This window comes from Podarcis raffonei, chromosome 6 (assembly GCF_027172205.1).
Source record: "Podarcis raffonei isolate rPodRaf1 chromosome 6, rPodRaf1.pri, whole genome shotgun sequence".
Classification (NCBI taxonomy): Eukaryota; Metazoa; Chordata; class Lepidosauria; order Squamata; family Lacertidae; genus Podarcis; species Podarcis raffonei.
In genome coordinates, this window is record NC_070607.1 from 59,946,621 (window position 1) to 59,968,473 (window position 21,853).

Here is a 21,853-nt window from a genome sequence, read left to right on the forward strand (position 1 = left end):
TTACAAAGAATGTATTTTACCCTTTGGATGTTTTTTGCTGGTTCGATACTAATAAGTGATGCTGGTAGAAAATCTTTCCTAGCTACTAACAGATTTGTTTGCAAAGCGACTTTTGGATTTTATCTACTGCCTAGGGTGAATTGCCTAGGTATATTATGTAGATTCTATTATCTCCTCCCCCACCCTCCCCATCCGCTCCCTGCAAAGGCCATTTTCACCATTATAAAAGACAAGCTTTCATGTAGAGAGTCAAGATATTGAATTTCTGACTAGCAGACAAAATAGTTCAATACCCAATAATGCAGCGTGTTTATCATTTCCCAGGACAATTTGAACCTTGATTTTGTTGAAGATTCCTGAGGCAGGGGATTATCTTCCTTTCAGATAAACGAGAATGATTTCTCTAAGGGTTGACTGGAGAATGGGAGAATTGCAGAATTTATTCTGAAGACCTTTAGAGCAGTTCTGAGTGTCAGTCATTCGGTATGAATTAATAGTGTTTGTGGTGGAATGCCAGCCCTCTGGCCTGATTGGTTTTTTGGGAGAAATAGGGTGGGGGAAGGTCACTGCCCACACTTTTTATTCTATGTAATTTTAAAGAGACAAAAGATTACCTGTGGTCAAAAAGCAAACTAGCCCCACGTTTGAGAACCAAGGTACCACTGAACAAGAAGATTTCCATGCTTTCACCTTTGTAGTAATGAACTGTTGCTGTCTATAAAACACCAACAGTGCTCAAACCCAGCAAGAAAACTTCTCAAATTTTTGAATAGATAGAGCCTAAAAATTGGGATAGTCTTGTGGCATCCTAAAAACTAACGGTTTTACTATGGCGCAAACTTTTATGGACTTGGCCCTACTTCATCAGATATATGAAGTGATGAAATCTTAGTTTGCAGGTATATAAAGGAGAAATCAACCATTGGCTTATTTGGTAATAGTAAAAGGATACAATTGTATGGTGGAGGTTGGATGACAATAAGATGCAAAAATTACAGTGAGTGATAATTAGGTATATGTTAAGTGGGCACCTTTACAGTAATAGACTGGAAATTAGCAATCAGCAAGGTGCCCATTTAACATATATTTAAGTTCTAATTATCACTGACTGTAATTTTTGGAGCTCATTGCTGTTCATCTTCCACCTTGCAATTTTCTGATGTCATTAGCCCCACAGCCTGGGCTTCTCACTGGGCACACAGGTTTTCAAGTAGCCTCAGAGGAAGGTGAGAGAGTGTCTGGTTGAGGCTTTGAATCAGAAGCCTGAACCTACTTTATCATTGAAGAATGAACAGTAAACCTCAAATGAAACCGGAAGGGTGAGAAGAAAATTCCCGTAATCGTATATGCTTTTTAAATACCATTTTCTCTCTTTTTAAAAAAATAAAAGGTAATGATGCAAAATTCATTTGCACTTCTACAAATAAGGCCATACAGGGCTCCACAAATGTGCTCTTCAACTTGTCAGTGACTTGTCATATCTCACTGCGGACTGCCTGTCTCAGGCCGACAAGATTGTTGGGGACTCATCTGGGACCTCACGTTGGACTGTTGGAGGAATTGAGAGCAGGGGACTTTCTCAAAGTCAGCATAACCAGAGGGACAAGCCCTTTCCTACTTTCAAGCCTGGAATCTGGGCAAAGGATGGGGGTTTTGTTGTAGAGCTTCCAGTGCAACTTTAGGGGCAAGCTTCTGCCCTTCTCTGATCATGCAACTTAGGAAAAGGATAGGGTTAATCTCTGCATTGCATTGACTTTTGGAAGCCAAAGTCAGCCAAAATATGTTGACCCTTAGCCATACATCATAATCTTGACTGATTCCTGTTGCTTTCATTTCATAAATTTAGGCCCTGTAATGGAAGAACGTTGGGCAAATTCTTTCCCTCTGCGATTTAATTAAAAACAACAGCACTGAATGGGGGAAGGGAAATAGTGTGTGCATATGTGTGTGTGGGACAGACTTAAATACTTTGGAACATATCCGCCCTCCCCCCCATGCAGCTTATTCAACAGACACTGTTAGAAAAATCTATTATTCCTGCATTGCAGGGGGTTGGACTAGATGACCCTCAGGGTCCCTTCCAACTCTACGATTCTTTGAAAAGGACCTTTTGCCACTTAATAGAATTTTAGTGGAGAGCTGTGTGTTATCTGAGCAGACTGCTGCAAGACAACTAAAGAGAGAGGATCAAATATTCAAAGATCCTTTGTTACCTAATCAATGAAACGTAGACTCTGGGAGCTGTCTCAGTGAGAATATCTTTCTGTCTCTTACACCTGACATCAATCCCTGTGTAACCTTTTATTTATATGCCTTTTAAAGGGACTAGAATGCAAGTGAAAGATGCCAGATTGACATTCTTGAACACTGAAGCCTTTTATCAAAGGGTTGGGGGGGGGGGGAGATGTAGCTCAGCTGGTAGGAGTGCCGCCTTCCCTGCCATTGTGTCTTTAACCCTATATTAGAGTGGAGAGGGGGAAAGTTCATTCCCCCTGTCACCCCTCATTTTTCCTGTTATGGAATTCTGCCAGCAAGTATGACAAGAGCCGTTGACGTGGCAGGATGGAAGCTGCTAAATCTTCCGCTGCAATGCCATTCTGTAGGAAGCATGTATTTGATCCAGGCAAGCATCTGAAACGCTTGTCTGGGGGTGGGGGTGAAGAGAAATGCATTACATGCTTGTTGGCTGGCCTCTTTAGCCTTTGTGCTCACACAAATATTGTATCGCCCCTCATTTTAGTGTGTGCTCTGAAAAGTATCTTGGTGAAATCGGTGTTAGGAAAGCACCAGTAAGTAGATCCTGGATGTCTGTTGGTGGCAAAGCCATATGACAATGTTTGTCTTCCTGATGCTTTGTTTGAATCTGATAATCAAAGTGCACCTTGAAGCAATTTTACAACTAGCTGCTGAATCCCCCAAAAAAGTGCACGCTTAAATTTATCACCCCTGTAATAATTCTAAAACAACCATGGCAGCAGGGCATTTGAACATACAGATATGGATGGATATACCTGTGTGCACATGAACCTGCAACCGCCACACCTTTGTAAATTGGTTTGTCTGGGTTGACATCCCTCTCTAAATGAGCACTTATCCTTAATTTCCGAAAACTGGTTCATTTTTGTGTGTGGAGGCAAGTAGAACCTCTTTTGTTGCAAGTGCAACAGAATGTTGTAGAGTGGAATGCTTTTGTTCAGTGTGCCAGCCAGGATTGGGCTGGGTTTCTGCTTTGGTTTTGTAGTGGGGAATGCCCACATAGTTTTTTCTTTCCTAAAAATTCATTGTTGAGCAAATCTAGGGTTCCCCCATGCAAGCCGATACTCCATGGTGATGCAGTCTCTACTCTGTTACACTCAGAGGTTCAGAGTGACTTGAGACATGAGGTGGCCTGAATCTTCCACCTGCTAACTTGGCAATTCAAACTATATATTTCCAGAACTGCTGTTTTTCCATTTATTTTTTATTCGTACAAATAACAAGAAAAAAGTGCTTGGTTTGCTCACAAAGTGAGTTTGAGATTTACGTTTCACGCTGAAGCAGAACACCCTAAACCGGCAAGAGAGTCTAGTGAACTAACCAGCGAAAGGGTGCATTATTGTAAGCTCCACTTGAATAACATTCGAAACACAAGTTAATTGTAGCTTTATGAGACAGGAGTTTCTGTTTTAGTTTAGAGGTTGATTGCAGATGTGGTCTAGGATCTAAAATTACTACTTCAGCTGACTGCATAAATGTGACTCTGTGTTCATTCTGGAGCATTTTGTTTTTGACCTGCTGCTGAGTCACTTGAAAGAGAAAAGATACTAGCTCAGCCACACTGCTAATTAAAGTTTGGGTTTCTGTTTTGTTTAGGTAGCTTTATATAGTCAACTTTCCATTAATTCATTTGAGGGCTATAAAATTTGTTAACTGTTTGGCTGCAGTTGAAATTTCTGGCAACCCTCCTTGCTTACTTCCTTCCATAGCCTAGCCTGTCTTGTCCTTGATTTCAATGTGTGCTGGCATGTATTTCATATATCTAAAATAGTTTGGAGATCCAGTTAGTTCTGACATACAGCATATTCTACAGAGACGGCTCCCTCTGGAAAAAGATGGCTTGGACTTCAAAGTCTCCAGCCTGAAAGAAGACCATCACTCGTGTCAAATCACCATGAATCTTACTATGTTTGATTTTCACAAAGACTGGCAAGAGTTTCTCTGCCTGTTAACTTGATCCATGTGGGTGGTCAAAACATCTCTTACTGATTTTTTTTAGTACTGTGAGTGGACCCTTGGTATGGGTTTGTGTTATTCCTCTCCTCAGTCTCTTATCATTTTAAATTGCTTGGCATTTGGGAATAGGAGAAAAGCATCTTGGAAGTCTGTGCTGTGATAAGGTAGATGGGTGCCAAGGAAATCTTGGCTTTCCTCCCAGAATGCTTTGTTTATTTCTCTTTTTTCTCCATCTTAGGAGGACACAAAGGGCTAGGGCTCCCATTTGGTTGCTCATAATAGAATGCAATATGTATTTGTAACGTGCCAAATCCCATTGGTTCAGACAGGTATTTAAAATGAATTATTTTTTAATCTGCATAATAAAAGAAAACCAGAAATTACACTATAAGGGCTGGTTTGCAATCATGCGCTCTCGCGTAAGTTAAACAGTAGTGGCATCACTGTGGAGGAGTGCGTATACACTGTGCGCCAGTGATATTGCAATTACTTGGTTTGGAATGCAAATTGGCACATTCCAAAAGGGCTCTTGTATTCTGAAATAGACCATCTCAAATGGCTCTAGGTGTTCTAAGCACCAGTAAGGGGGTCCCTGCTAACACAGACAGGTAAAAGGGGCTTCTTTTACAGCTTAAATTACAAACTAAGCTGGCGAAGGAGCTCCTTTTACTTGTCTCTGTTATCAGAGGCTCCTTTCCTTGTGCTTAGAATGTTGCTATGGCAATGTATCAGAAACTCCGGATGTTTGAGATGCTCCCCCAGCATTGTACCAAGCATTAGGGAGATGGGAGAGATATATCATCCGATTTCAGAGGCAGGTAATAGGTTTGAGGGCTCATGGGCAGAAAGGGTGGGACAGGAATTTGGATCCTTTTGTTCATCTGAAAATGATAAGGTTGTTTTTAAATGTTACAAGTTTCTGTGCTTGGAAAAAAATGCCAAGCAAGTTCTTGCAGTTTCTTCTTTTCAGAGCTTTTGCTTTCTCAACAACAGAATTTCCCCTGAAGTTTGTCATCTTTTGAAAAAAACTGCCATAGATTTTTCCAGGGGATTTCTTCAAATCCGTTGATCTGTTGGGAAACGTATTATTGAGAAGCACATGAACACAGATTCAACCAACTTCCCGTTTTATAAATGAAAGCTCATAACAATACATATTAAAAACAAAACCTCTGTCTCACTGGTTTCTAGCGAATTCAGCAACTGGGAAGCAGATGATCTCAACCCATGTAAAGTGGAAATCCTAAATGTAAAGTAATGCAGCATCGTAATGCAGCATCGTGTCTTTTTATGAGCAGTTAAATTAGATGCTGAGGCGTTTATGCCAAGTGAGGCAGATTAAAGCAGAGATAAGAGGTAGGAAAAAGAAGAGATGAAAAGCAAATCTATGAGGACGCAAACAATTGTAGACCTCTACAATCAGCAGAGCAAAGGTATTTCATTTCCCTTTGGATTCCTGAGATTATTGTTGGTATTTCTCACAGCTGGCTAAAAACATAACAGCAGCCTTTTTTTAAAAAAAGAAAAGAAAGTGAGAGTAAGTACAGCTGCCCTGTAGCAAGAGGCCTTTGTATTTTAAGAGATGAGGGAGAGAGTTCAAGACAGTTGAATGTCTGGATGTATGAGATGTTTGCAAGATGAAGCAGGAGTGTGTGCAATGATCAAGCTCTGGTCCGCAGGATAGTTCACTATTTTCTGAATATCCTTCTAGTCAAGGTCATCTTTCTGTTTGGTTTACTGAACTATAAGCTTTCCTAGTCAATGACTAAATGACTACTAAGGTACTGCAGAAAGGTGTGTTTTAATAAATAAAATGTGGCCGTGTTGGCATGTAACACTGGTCAGAAACAGTGGTTGGGGACCTTAGCTGGTGTATATAGCTTGAGTAGTTCCTCCTTTGCTCCTTCCTTCCTAGAATGGGGAAACAAACTACAGTGGTACCTCAGGTTAAGTACTTAATTCGTTCCGGAGGTCCGTTCTTAACCTGAAACTGTTCTTAACCTGAAGCACCACTTTAGCTAATAGGGCCTCCTGCTGCTGCCACGCCGCTGGAGCACGATTTCTGTTCTCATCCTGAAGCAATGTTCTTAACCCGAGGTACTTTTTCTGGGTTAGAGGAGTCTGTAACCTGAAGCGTATGTAACCCGAGGTACCACCATATAGTGGAATGGGGAAACAAACTATAGAGTAACTGACTCAGTGTTAGCTTAGCTATGAATCAGTGCTTGTATTTTGTTTTCCTTCCAGGAAACCATGATCATAAGCCAAGGTTTGTTTTTGGCACCCCAGTCATAGTTTGTTTGAGAGAAACAAACCAACAGTGCTGGTTAATATTCATTTGCTAAGCCTGTTGCTCTGTGGTTTATTTCCCTCATTCTAGCTCAGGCTTCCTCAACCTCAGCCCTCCAGATGTTTTTGGCCTACAACTCCCATGATCCCTAGCTAGCAGGACCAGTGGTCGGGAATGATGGGAACTGTAGTCTCAAAACATCTGGAGGGCCGAGGTTGAGGAAGCCTGTTCTAGCTGCTTAGGGGACTGCTTAAACTGTGTGCACTAGAATGCAGCTTGTGCACAGGCTAATTTCCCTAAACATGATTAATGACCAGCATTACATCTGATTGCAGCCATATTAGTTCAGCATTGGTCAGCCTATATAGTAAGTCTTACCTGATATAGCCTCAGCGAAGATGTCAGAGTTTTGAACCTGCTGGATACCAAGGTTTAGTCGGGCATGTAAGCGCTCTTGTGATAAAGTATGTACATTCCTTAAGCAGCGGAGCTTCCAAGAGGATACTATAAGTTACCAGTTAAATTAGTAGTCTGCAAAAAAGGGAAAAGGTATCAGTTACTTTAAAACACCAGCATTCATAGAATCATAGAAATGAAGGAACCCCGAGGGTCATTTAGTCCAACCCTCTGCAGTGCAAGAATCAAAAGGTAAAGCATCTCTGACAGATGGACACCCAACCTTTGCTTAAAAACACCCAGTGAAAAAGAGTCTATCACCTTTCATGGGAGTCTGTTGCACCGTTGATCAGTTCTGTCAGAAAGTTCTTCCTAAGGTTTAGTTGGAATCTCCTTGCTTGTGATTTGAATCCATATTGCATTATTTATCTGTTTTTCAAATTGCATTGTGACTCTTATGGGCAAAATGTTACTCACACTTGGCTCTTAAAAAAAAGAAAGAAAAGAAAAGAACACAGCCCTGCTATGTTTCTTTTGGGTTTTTGTGGGCTGGTGGCCTAGTGAGAACCGGGTGGATGCATTGGTTTTATCAGCCAGTGCCACCATATGGGGCACTCTCTGCTGACCCTTCCATTCACATGATGCCGTCCTGATGGTCCAAATGGTACAGGCTGTGTTGACAGTCCTCATGGAGAGGTTCCACGAAGCCTCCACCAGATTCCCACTGGGTCATGAGCTTGCATGGGGGCTTGCATCTATATGAGCGAGAGCTTTGTTCTCCATGTGTTACAAACTAATAACTGTTCCAAAAGAATGAATGCTTTCCTGCTGTCCACAATAGGGCAAAAAGTGTAGGCAAGCCAATATTTTCCTATGAATTTCAGTAAAAAGGAAAATGTGCTGTTGGTTTGATCCCGTATGGGGGTTGCTGTTCAGAATTAATTCTTTCTTCTTTTGTGCTGTATACCAGTTGGAGTTCCTTAATTATAATTAGCAGCTGCAAAGCATCGATACATCCAAGAGTTGGCATTATGCCTGCTCAAACTTGTGTGGATACAATCTTGGTAATTGCTGCTGCTTTTTAACCTCTGTTGGAAATGGTGTGTGTGTGTGTGCGCGCGCGCCTTGAGTTTGTTTTAAAATATACTGTCATAATGGAATCATCTTGGACTAAATATTGGGTTAAAGGATTAGGGCTTTGTGACTCGGCTTTATGCAAATGTAATACCCTAGCTCTTTTAGAATAGTGATGAGTTGCTTGTGATTGACAAGGAGCATCCTAAGGCAGTTAGCATATGGAGGGGGGAAGGGTTAGTTAGAGTTAAGGTATGTTAAGGAAGAGCGGTTGGCATTGGTGGAGGAGAGAAAACATAAAAAGAAAAATCTTGTTTAGTCTCTGGATTTACTACTGTGGGGATTATTGCTTACGAAGATAGCATCTGTTTATTATTCAGTTCTTCAGTAATTATGAGAAGTTTTCTTTTTATAAAAAAACGCATCTGTCTCATCTCTGTCTCTTTTGAAATAAAATAGCTCGCTGAATCTATCTCTTGCAGGGTGTGGCATTCAGAATAGCATCACCTGTTCTTCAGCTAGTGCAAGAGATGCAAGTTTTCATCTTGGGCCCTTCATACCAAACTGAAGTTTATTATAATAATAATAATAATAATAATAATAATAATAATAATAATAATAATAATAATAATAATTATTATTTATTTGTACCCCGCCCATCTGGCTGGGTTTCCCCAGCCACTTTTTCTGTGCTGTTATAAAAATGTATTGATTATAAAAATGATATGAAGAAATAGAAAACCCACAACCATTCCTGTTGAAAGAGAAAGTTAAAACTTTTGGTAAAAGTACTCTTTGTAGCTGATTTGCCAAAATTCTATTCAAAGCACCAAGGCCAATATTTTTGCATTGAAAGTTGATTTATCTTTGGTTTAGAATGATTGACTATTATTTTACCCCTGGAATCTGGAGCCTTCATTAATGTCTCATGATGCATGTGTCCTGAAGGTTCTTTTAAAAGGTGGTGAAATGCCACTGAGCCGCATGAGAGCATATTAACCTGCACTGGAGAGCACATTAAATTGATGCTGCAGTTCCTTAAGGCTGACTTTAAGGTGCTGGTTTCGATCTATGGCTCCCTAAGTTTTTTTTGGAACTTGGAGATCTGAATGTTCTTTACATTTCTTCATGATCCTCAAAGTGTTGAGTTGTCAGACTTCAGAGTTATAATTTCTGAAGCTCCACACTTCATGTGCTCTACAAGGATGATAAAAACCCATCATTGTAACTTGCAGTTAAGCTCGTCCGTCAAGCTAAGGTTGAGCCTGGTTTTCTCATCTCTTACTTCACCTCCTATGCTTCAAATATTTTTCTGTGTTTTATGGTGCTGCAGGGAAGGAAAATTGTCTCCCACACTTCGTGCTTCTATTAAGCGATTCTAGGTGACAGGCTCCCTGTTGGGTCAGCTGCAGACTGTAGCATGTACTAAGCCTTCAGCAAGCCTGAAAGCAATGCAAATTCTCCTTATGTAGGTTGGTCTTTTGGTGGCTACAGCAGATAAGGGGTTGTTAATTCAGTATATTTTATGTTTGGCTTGTTAAATAAATAAGGAAGATGAATCGGGCTGGCTCTGCAATTTATGTTATCTCCTCATTGTTTCTGGCTTAGTTCTGTTAGAGGTTCTCATACAAAAATGTTACTCTTTTGTGAGATTTCTTACGTGACCATCCGAGAATGTGAATTTTCAAAGAAAAATTGAGAATGCAGAGTGCTGCTGAACTGTTCCTTTAATTGTAAGATATATTTTTTTAAGCCCCTCAAGTTAAATTTACAGGGAAGCTCCATGAGGGCTTGCAATGAGCCTTGCAGATACTCGCTGGTGTCTGCATGTGGCAGAGTGCATGCTGTGAGGATGCTTCTAAATTAGACTCGCTGTTCTAAAAATATTGCAGTGTCTTTGCCCCAAACACACATTTTTCCCTTTTCAGGATTCTGATTTGAGGGGGTGATGAAAACATTTTTGCAAGTTTACAGTGAACAACCCCCCCCCCCAAATCTCTGGATGGGTTTCCTTTAAAAACAACAAAACCTTATGATCTCTTTTTTAAAAATAAGGTGAACATATTACCAGATGTTAACAGATAAAATATTAACATATAAACATATATGAGGTTCTTACCCAAACCTTAAGATCTTTTTCAGAGGCACTGCCCAAGTGCCTCACCAAGCAAAATGAAGTGGCTAACCATGAGGTGTGTGGGGGTGCCAGAAAAGGTTACTTGGTATCATCTTCCTGGTTCTTTTTGACATCTGGAGAAGACCTTTTCATTTACCTGCAAAATATTTTTTGGTCTGGTCCTTTGTTTTTAACATAGTTATTTTAAGTTGCATTTTAATGGCAGACTAAACAGGCATTTTTTAAAACAACAACAACACATGAATGGCCCACGTGAAGCATGAAGGGAAGGACAAGTTGCTCAGGAGAGCCAGTGTTTAATGTGTTGGTAGTGATGTCTGCCATTCAGTGTTAGAAACTGAGATATGAAAGATAGGAGCTAAATGGCACCTTAATCCTAGGTTATGGGCACCACAATGGAGTGTCTTGGTGCGGTTTATAACAAAAATGCAAAGCTGAAAATGAGTGAACTGCAGCTAAAATCTTATGTTCATTTTCCACATGGTCTAGTCTTCATCAGAAGACTGCAAAAACAACAACAACAACAAAAACAACCCAAAGCCACACTTCCCCTGCCTGCCCCCCCTTATATTCTTATGAGGGTCCCTTCTCCAGTCTTCAGAGAGTGGCTGGAAGTGGGGAGGCAGATAAGGGTCTTCCTTTTCTTCCAGCAGGGGCAGTTTTAATATGAAATCTTAGGCTCAGTACTGCACCCAGAGCTCAGAAACTGCTTGGATTAATGACATGCCCTGTCGCAAAACGTGCCTAGAACAATGGCTGTTTCAAAAGCTGCTGCCATTCAAATTGTGAAGATAGACAAAAGCTTGGCTTAGCTCATGGCACAGAGATGCACTGTGAGTTTTCTATCAAGTTATCAACCTTGCAGGAAAAAAACTTTCCCTAGTTAAGGCAGGCTACTGATAATGTATTCTGACCTCCTCCCAGTGGTCTCTGTGTTAAGTTTTGTTGCTGAAATTGGACGGTAGTGCCCTTTCCCCCCCATTTGTTCTCTGCTTGTGGTGCACTGTGGGATTATACAGATTGAAATGATACCCTCCAAGTGAATGAAGATACATATTTTTGAAAGAAGTGTTAAATTCCAAACTAAATTGGTTCAGGGTAAGTAGTTTAGGTAGGAGTTACCAGTCCTTTCAGTATATTTATTGCATCTGCAGTTTCTTTTGGTAAGCTGTGCTGTAATACAGTGGCCCACTGTGCCTTAGTATGTTCTGACAGGAGGTGGGGGGGGGAACCCTCTGCTTGGATAAGGATTGGGATTGGATAACAGGAATACATTGTATAGCCTTGGAAAACTTTTTGGGCCTTCAGGAAATTCCTGCATTCTTGACTTCATTTTATTTGCAGCCACAACAACAACAACAACAACAACTAAAAACCTGCGAAAACCTAACAGAAAGGGGCACTTGGGCCATCAATGAACTATTGTTCCCCAGTGCCAGCAAACCCAATCAGCTACTGCTTTCCCTCCAATGGAAATGCAGTCCTGTGGAAACTGCAGAGCACTGGTCCTGATGTAGCACATCTCTGCAGAAACAAAAGGGAGGAACCATTGACTGTGGCTTGCAGGGTGTGACATAGTTGTTAGCTTGCTTGGCCCAGTTTGGTTTTACTGAGCATAGCAGTCCCGCCTCATGACAGTTCATAACAACACAAACAGCGTAACAGGCTATGTGTAACTATATAAATTCTTTTTAAATGTGATTCTACGTATCATATTGAAGGCTGAAGCCTTATCCTTGCCAGGGAATCGTTTGCCTGCGTCCCCAGGGCCGAAGAGAGAGCAAAAAGCACCAGGAAAGATTCTTCTTTGGAGAAAAAAGTTTTATTGAAATCTGTGCACAGAGGTGGCCAGTGGGATCGTTCCCAAAAGACTGGCCCATAGATACAAATAAACAAGCATCTTTATACCTGAGAGTCTGCCCATCTCTTCCCACCTCTTCAAATTCTCCAATCAGCTGGCAAGGTTAAGCTTATTTCCTTATATGGTATATGGCTATCTAAACGCCCCTCCTTCCCTTGTTCGTGTGTTCTTCTCTTGCATTACTGCATCAGAGAGCATGTGCAGAGAGTACTGCAGTTTCTACTTAGCTGAGAGAAAAAACAGGAAATGGGCTTCCCTGCTAGCCAGCAGAAAGAGGAAGCTGGCCTTTCTGCAAAGCCGCTGCTCGCTGTCTGCTAGCCGGCAGAAAGAGGAAGTGGGCCTCTTCCCAATTCAGCAAAGCAGGATAATATGCAATTTTAACAGAGCAATTTACTTTAGAAAACAATTTATCAGAGCAGAGCAATTTACTTAAATATAAAATACAGGGAATACCTTCCCTGTCCCTTCATTCCCTCCTCTTCTTTTGGGACAACCTATCTCCTAGGTTCGTCCTGGTCTCTCGGGTTTATAATCCTGGGGAAGAGCAATAAGGGCCATGATTCTTTTTGCATCACACCTTGTAAGCATTGCACGAAGCAGGGTATACAGAGGCAAAGAAGCAGAAGGATTAACAGCGGCCCTGCTAATAATACCACAATATGCCTGAGCCAACTGCCATGAGGCAGCCAAAAATATAACCAACCCCATAGATCACCTCCTGTAGTTTTCAGCGGGTTCCTGGCTATCATTGTTTCCATGTGATCAATGGTGGCTGAAATGCTGACATTATTATCTGGGACATATCTATTTTATTGCTGAAGGGCCCACTGATACTCGTGCTCTATCAGCTGCCTTGCTTCTTGGGAGGTTGTGTCCCACCTCTCTGAGGAGGAGCCTATTATCTTAACCAATTTTCCCACCTGTCCTTGTGGATGCTTAATACTCTCATGATTTCTTCCCAACACACTGTATCCGAAAGGGGCTTCTCCCTCTACATATATTAACATATACCCACAGGAATATATATCCACCCTTGCAGAGGCCTGACACACAGAGTGACTATATCAAAGAGTTCTGGCCCCAATATCAAAAGTCCTGGCGGTGCCTTAAAATTTGCTGGGAAAAAAAGTCTCTACGTTGGGGACGCTGCCCGCGGGCGTCCCTCCCATCCACTTGTCCAGCAGGGCGGTTGTCTGGCGCTCTTCTGGAGATGGTTAGCTTCAGAGGATCATCAGGATTTGGTGTAACTGTCCAATCTAAAATAGCCTTCTTCACTTAAGTGTGGTGGACCCAAGGGGTGAGGTCAGGAACTTTAACAGCAGTGGGCCTGGGTCCACCTGTTAGAAAGAGAGAAAATCTCGGGAGAATGACTGCACATAATTATCAAACTGCACATTTTGACTAGCATGGGGGGTTATTGCAAAACTGAGTGGACAAAGGCTGGTCCATTGTCAGATCCTATTGACCTAGGTAGTCAAACGCGGATACAACAATAACATCTGACACTTTCTCATCTTTGCTTGGGAGAGGAAATAGGTACCCTTCATGTCAAGCAGAGCTGGGACTGCATGCGGGGTCACACAAACAGTGTCTTGGCCAAAAGTAAATTTGTCTGCTTTGTTCAGTAGGGTGGCTACTGCCACAACTGCTCTCATGCACGGCGGTAAGCCTTGTTCTGTAGGCGTCAGGCGCTCAGATAGGTATGCCACTGGCTGTTGCCAGCTTCCCAATTTTTGGCACAAAACCCCTTTCGCCGTCCCTTGGTCCTCATCCACGGATAGAATAAAGGGTTTCTCAGGATTTGGGATGCCAAGCGCTGGGGCTTGCTGTAGTGCCTTCTTCAAATTCACGAAGGCTTGCTGTTGTTCTGTGCCTCAAACAAAGGGGTCTCTCTCAGTTCCTCTGGTTGACTCATGTAGAGGCTTGGCAATGATGCTGTAATTAAATATCCATATCCTACAAAATCCTGCAGACCCCAGAAAGCCACGGAGTTCTCTGCAGTTCTTTGGCTCTGGTATCAGGATAATAGCCTGCTTCCTTTCTTCACTGGTAACAAAGGGGTGTTTCACTGTGATTGGCATTGCCTCAAGATCCTATGTTGGAGCAGTCGCTCTAGATGCACCCACACTCCTTCAGTCGCCCTTCGTGGGCTGGGATACTTATTTACTGCAGCAGGATTGGCAAATGGCTTGGGCTTCACGATTATTGGTGGGATATTCTTTGCCATTCCTAGGGGGTTCACTTGTTCCAGAATACTGGCGGGGATGGGTCCCTCCTCTTCTTTTACCATCATGAGGCGCCAGTACTCCCTCAGGGGTGCCTCCACAACCAGTTCCCCAAGTGACATAGTGGACAATGTGGCTTCTCCCGATGGCTTAAAAGTAATTTGGGCTTGCAACTTTACCAACAAATCTCTTCCTAATAATAGAATAGGGCATTCTCTCTTCCAGTGCCCTTCCTGTCGGCAGATGGCGCACTGATTCCGTCCGAGACGGCTTCGCCCTCCTCCCCGGGCACTTCCTCTTTCCTGAGGGGTGGGTGTGGTAGCCTGTAATGCCATCAACTTCCTTGTTTGATACTTCTCCTTTTTTCTCTGGGCCTCCTCATCTCTCTAATTGTAAGTGGTTTGAGCTATTTCCAACATCTATTCCAGCCCATGGCCGATGAACCCCTCAGGCTTCTGGATTTTTTCTTTTGGCGAATATCGGACGCTGCCTGAGCTACAAAGGCAGCCTTTATAATGGGGCGTTGGCAATATCATCTGGGTTCTCCTCAAAGGTAGGGTTCTAATTTCTCCAATTGCACACATCAGCACTTGAAAAAGGCACATGTTGGACTGTATAAGTGCATGGTGGTGCTTCCCCACCCTGTCCTGGGGGGCTGGTGGGTCATACACTCTGCGTAGAGGCATCATTGCAGTCCCACCCTTTTTCTGTGCCTTATGGGACTTATGGAGGGACACCCTGGTTGCTGCTAACAAATGGGAACTAACATCCACTTCTTTCACATAGGGTTGTACATACTGTTGCAATCTCAATTGTCTGATACTGTGTCCACATTTTTCCTTTCTTTGCTAACTCAATTAGTCCCTTCATAAACTCCTCATCATCCTCTTCCTCTTCGCTCTCTAATTCATCAACCTTGGAGGGTTCAGGCTGAGGGCCGGCTCCTCCCTGGTCCTGGGGCCCTGGGCCTGGGGGATTCGCTAGAGGGGCAGTTGGTGGAGCATAGGGTGGCGGCGGTTTAATGACTCCCCCCTCTTCTCCTTCCTCTCCTTCCGGCTCTGATATCACCAGGGGGCCTTTCTGACTTCCCTGCCGGTTGGATTGCACAAATTGTATTTTGTGGGGCGTCGCCTCGGCAGGCTTTCAGCCACGGTGGATTCTTTTCTACATTGATTTTCCAGGTAGAAATATAAGGGATCTGGTCTGGGTGGACGTTCAAGATATTTTGATATAGTGGGTTGATTAGTTGCAAATTAAATCTGCCCTCCGAGGGCCAATTAGTTCCTTGGGTGGGCCAATCAACCTCACATAATGTCCTCATCCTCTCTCTTCTCAATTTGAACCCCAATCATCATGCTTCGTAGCTGCTTTCCAGTTGGTTAAAAAAACATTTCAGAGGACTACGTTAGCTTGCCCCAGACCCCATTTTTTTTCAGATACTCCGCTCCTAACCGGGCTTAAGATCCTTTCACACACCAACCACTACAGACTGTGACTTGGCGAACTCGCGTTGCTAAGAAATGCACAGCCCTGCAATCGCTCGGCCAAGGGGACGCTAAGCCCCGGCCCACACTTGACAATTCAGCCACTGGAGTATCTGACATACAACACACAAAACACACCCCAATATAATTCCAACATGCAACACACAAAACACACCAAAATAATTCCAACATGCAACACACAAAACACACCAAAATAATTTTCCCTCTGTTTCCCCTTTCCCCAACCTTACTGGCGGCACTCTACTGCCACCTCTGTTTCCCCTTTTCCCTTTTCCCGTCTGGCGGGGCGGCACCTTATTGCCACGGCCAGTTCCTTTGTTCCTTTTCTGGCGGCACTCTACTGCTCACAGCCAGACCCTTTATCCCTTTTCTGGCGGCACTCTACTGCTCACAGCCAGGTGAAGCTGTCCAGGCTTCCTACCACGCCCTTTCCCTTAGGGTTACCTGTTCCGCTGCGGACCCCTCCTTCGGCCGTCCTCTTTTCTCCCTCGACCAGGTGTCTCACTCCGGAGCGGTGTGGCCGGCTCCCCCCACGAACAGGCAGGGGTGCGCACTTGGAGCCGCGAACGCCGGTCCGGGGCTGTTCACCGAGGTCGGGCCTGGCCCTCCCCGGCCCCCTGGGGTGGGGCGATTCCCGGCCAACGCACCAAAATGAAGGCTGAAGCCTTATCCTTGCCAGGGAATCGTTTGCCTGCGTCCCCAGGGCCGAAGAGAGAGCAAAAAGCACCAGGAAAGATTCTTCTTTGGAGAAAAAAGTTTTATTGAAATCTGTGCACAGAGGTGGCCAGTGGGATCGTTCCCAAAAGACTGGCCCATAGATACAAATAAACAAGCATCTTTATACCTGAGAGTCTGCCCATCTCTTCCCACCTCTTCAAATTCTCCAATCAGCTGGCAAGGTTAAGCTTATTTCCTTATATGGTATATGGCTATCTAAACGCCCCTCCTTCCCTTGTTCGTGTGTTCTTCTCTTGCATTACTGCATCAGAGAGCATGTGCAGAGAGTACTGCAGTTTCTACTTAGCTGAGAGAAAAAACAGGAAATGGGCTTCCCTGCTAGCCAGCAGAAAGAGGAAGCTGGCCTTTCTGCAAAGCCGCTGCTCGCTGTCTGCTAGCCGGCAGAAAGAGGAAGTGGGCCTCTTCCCAATTCAGCAAAGCAGGATAATATGCAATTTTAACAGAGCAATTTACTTTAGAAAACAATTTATCAGAGCAGAGCAATTTACTTAAATATAAAATACAGGGAATACCTTCCCTGTCCCTTCAATATCAAAATATATGGTTCTGTAGACCAACTTATCATATAAACGAAACATATTATGAGAACTTAAAGTCCAGCAGATTGATCAGGAAATACAATCTATTCAGTTCTTATATTGGCAATATCCACGGATATCAATCTTGTAGTGTTCCAGATGAAGATGCTGTTAAGAATTCTAGTGTTCCTTGTATGCAGGTATCAGATGAAAAACTTAGAAGAATGGCACATGCAGAAAATAAGGATTCCAGGATAATCCCATGTTTCACCCAACCGAGCTTTGTCAGCGGTGCATACTGTGGATTATATAAAGGAACATAATGTGATGTAATTTTATACAAAACCAAGTAAAATAACACACATACTAAACAATAAATTTACATACCGTATTCTTGTATATCAGAGACATGGAACATAGAACATAATGGATTCAGTCATCATGACCATTAACCTAATGCCTCTTTATATAGAGAGAGGCAATATTGACTACAACTACAGGTAGCTATAATTTCCATAAATGCTTCTTAAAAAGACCATATTTTAACCATAAATAAATTTTTAAAGAAATTGATAATATTCCTTTAAGATATTAACCACATAATAACTCATAAAAAGCAGCTGTAATCTAATTCTGTATTCAAGCCTGAAGGATGTAAAGTGTTGAGTAGAAAAATAAATCTGGTTTCTTTCTGTAAAAGAATATTTTTGGCTTGTTCTATAGGTCCCTGATATGCCCAGATGACAAAAAATGTTCAATCCTCAACAGAATCCTTAAAAGCATCTTCACATGGAACACTACCAATCTTTTGGCTGGGTTTCAGAGTATGGTGGTGTACTTTGAACACAGTGAATTCTTCCTACAAAGAGCAACTGAAAATATTATGGGAGCTTGTTTGATCTGACAGAGAAAAATAATTATGGAAAAAGCTAATTAGGCGGCATATAGCAAGTGATCAGATTGTTATTCATTGGTCTCTTTAGACCAGGCATCCCCAAACTCAGCCCTCCAGATGTTTTGGGACTACAATTCCCATCATCCCTGACCACTGGTCCTGTTAGCTAGGGATGATGGGAGTTGTAGTCCCAAAACTTCTGGAGGGCCGAGTTTGGGGATGCCTGCTTTAGACCTTGCTTCCTTGCACAGGTCCCAGAAGACCAGTACTCTTGATTTCTCCTACTACAGGCAATTTCTCCTACTACAGGCTGGCTGTTTCAGCACCTTACATTCCCCGTGGGATTTTGCTGTCTCAGAACTAGCTCTCTAGGCTGCCATCGCTACCTGCCCCCAAAGCTGCAAAAATGATTTCCTCAGCAGGTGTAAGTGTCATGATTGCTATAGAAACTACTGGATTTTCTGTACTCCCAACCTTCCTAAGAAATCAATGAAAAGCAAGCAGGAATGGGAAACTGCGGTGAGCGAAAGACATGCATTGACATTATCTCTCCAGGGGGGCAACACCTTCCCATAAGGCTTCTTTCTTACTTACTTATACATTTGTATTCTGCTGTGCTGCTGCACCCATGTGCATCTGTGGAACATTTTTAAAACCATTTCTACCACCTTTTAAAAGTTTTTGAGCTCTGAGTCTTTGCATACCTATCTGAGAAGAGCTGTTGTACTGCATCTAAAATTTTCTGTGGAATTAACTGGAACACTATAAAGCAGCTAATTGGATTATATATACTGTGTATACACACGCGCGCGCGCACACACACACACACACTATTGGTCTTCAATCACTGGGTTGTGAAGTGTCCAAACTGAGTGATGCCCTTTTTTAAAAAGGTGACTTGCAGTAGCAAAACCATTGCATCGTTGTTTTTAAAAGCTGCTTTAAGAGAAGAGGGGGAAGGGTTATATGGTAAAACTATTAAGAGTGAGTCCTGTGTTTGGAGGTTGAGTTAAATATGTTTTGGGTCTGCAAATGCTGAAGATTATTATTAGTATATATTCTATTCATGTGATGGATAGGACACTTGAAGACTCCATGCAGTTGTTTGGGTCCCCTGAACAGTTTTGGATAAAGTAGCTATGAAGTTGAATCTACCACATGGAAACTTGAAGATGCTTGGCATATCTGCTCTGATTGCTCATAAAAATGAAATGATGTATAAAATGCATTTTCTTTTTCCTTCATTGCCTGATCGTTGGCCCAGTTCAGACGCTTGAAGGTTAAGATGATTCTTTCAGCTTTTCGAAGGGAAAGCTTTTAGACCTCTGAACATTGCTCTGAACAATGTGGTTTCAGTTACTGACCAGATACCTACCTGTAGTTCCTTTTTTCAGTCAGTAGCTTTTCCTCATTTAGGATGTTATATCCAGTTATGGCAACCTTGCATAAATAGGGACTTGGCTGCAGCATTCATCCTTGCTCCCTAATATGCTTAGAGGGTTGTGGAGGGGTGGGGACTTTAAAGCAAATGGGGGGACATGGGAGCTGTGGGGGAAGGAGAAGGACTGGGGAAGTCTCAGCAACTGGTGTGATGTTGGATCTTATCCTTGCTTCTTTGTCTGTAGTTTGTGTGCATATAAAACGGGCCATTTTAAAAATAAACACTTGCAAAAGCCCTCTTGCTCTAGTGCTGCTTGCACTGAGTTTTGTATCCAAATGATCCAGAGTCGTAAAGAAAAGACAGAAGCTCAGTGAATGCTAAGTGTTGCATTTGTTTATTTATGTTGTTTGATATCAATTTGATCTGGGAATGAGACTGTTATATAAATAACTGAGATCAGCCACAGAAAATTCACAGACATAGCAGGCAGTTCTAATTAGCTTTTCAAATGTCCAGAGAGTTTTGGAGGAAAATGCATAGCTGATCATTTTCTTGGGCATTTAGGGGGCTGAGGCAGAGGCATTATTAATGGATCTGCAACCAACTTATTTAATAGCTCAGTAGCCAAAGGCCGTAGGTTGGTGGGGTTTGATATAATAACTGAGAATGGTACTTTTACTTGCCAGATGTGATGTCACTTGTTTAGCTTTCCCATGGGTCAGAAATATATAGTTTTATACTTCCAAAGGCTATTGCAAGCATTGGGTGGTCTTAATAAAACATTTATCTGCCCAAGTAGTAAAAATGGTATATTAACAGCCGTGTCATCTATGCTAAAACCACTCTCTGTGCAGGCGAAAGGAATCTGCCTGAAAATTTTGCCCAAAGACATCCTTTTCATGAAAAATGAAACAGTCTTGTGACCTTTTCCAATTGGGAATGCGAATCAGTTGGACCTTCCAAAGGCAAAGTATTCTCAATTTGATGTGCTGCATTTAATTGCAGTGGCGCAGCTGGAGTCCCAGCAGCTAATTGAATAATCCCAAATTGGTGTCTTCTGGGAATGCCCGGCATGATCAGTGCTTTGGTTTTGCCCTAGGAATAGCCTGCAAAGGAATTTGATGGAGAATCTCTGGGGGGAATTTGAGCTAGCAGCAGGGAATTGCAGCATTAGCCAGCCCTGTGGCCCTTATCTAGAGAGATTCAGTACATTTTTGGACAATGACCACTTCGTTGGGATGCCAAATGTGCCCTTGACACTGCTGATTGATAGAATCTTCAGCAGTAAAAGCCTTCCTTGTAAGTGAACTGTATTGGGTTCCAAGTTGCTTTGTTATCCCTTGGCCACAGTGTCCAAAACACAATTATAGTTATTTTTCTGTCTGCAGGCACAGTTAATCATGGAGAGCTTTTGCTGACATTGAGGTTGGTTAGAGGCCAGAGGGGAAGTGAGAGGCATGGGGAGCAATTTTAGCCTTGATTTTACTAACTGGCTTGTACATAATATTTATAGCATTCATATCCTGCTCTTTCTCCAAAGAGTGAAGGGCAGCATACATAGGGCCATCACATTTTCATTCTCAGTAGCCTTGTGAAGTGGGTAACATAGTGGGGCTAAAATACATATGATGCTAATTGCATTATTCCCAATTATATTGTGTGTTCTTTTAAAAATATAATTACGGAGAGTGATTTTAATTGGGAATGGAGTGGGAGGGCTTAAATCTTTCATTCTTGCCAAACAGCAGTCGAAATTGTCTCCTTTGCTACAGTTAGGCTTTGGGGTGGAAAAGACACTCCCATGGGACACCCCCATATTTGTAATGTGGGATGGATTTATTTTGTCACCTGTGGTTGGGGAGATTTAAAAATCTCTCCATGCACTGTCCATGCATTTCTAGTCACTCCCCATGCCTGACATGAAATGTTAGAGAACCACATTGTGATTGGAAGTAAAACAAAAAGTGGAGCATGTGGTTTGAGAAGCATAGAATCACAGTTGGAAGGGACCCTAAGGATCATCCAGTCCTACCCCCTGCAATGCAGGAATATGCAGCTGTTCCATATGGGGATCGAACCTGCAACTTTGGCATTATCAGCCCAATGCTCTAACCAACTGAGCTATCCAGCTTAGGCCCTGTGTGTGTAAGCTAAGGCCATCCAATATGTATTCTGAATTGGTTTGAAATCCAGGTCCTTCAGTCAGGGTTCAAAATTAGCAGGGCACCAGGCACATTTCATTCCTAAAGATTCTCCATTTGTGAGCACCTCAAAAAGTCTAAGTTCCATTTTTTGCGTCTGGCTGACACTCATTACTGAAATGTATGTGCTTTGAAACTTCAAAGTGTATGTTAAGGATAGACAATATGTTAAGGAGTTTAACAATAAAGAGTAGAGTATTTTGAAAACTGAAGTATGGTACCAATATTTTTATTGTAAACACCAAATTAAACATGTGTAAACAATTTCTGTTAAAATGTGATATTAACATTGTATCACTTATGTGAATTGCAGATTGGTTCATGCTTATGAAAAGAATAAAGAGTGTTTCCCACCCCCCCTCCCCCAAGTGACTACTAGACATTATGTTTTGTCGCCTGCAACCGAGGTCCCAGGAGCCA

The 21,853-nt window shown here is 42.5% G+C and overlaps 1 protein-coding gene across 5 annotated transcripts in view; it reads left to right on the forward strand.

Annotated features, from left to right (window-relative positions):
• The window catches only part of SRGAP2 (SLIT-ROBO Rho GTPase activating protein 2), a 204,421-nt gene that overhangs the window by 44,904 nt on the left and 137,664 nt on the right, over positions 1–21,853 (forward strand). The window lies entirely within an intron of this gene.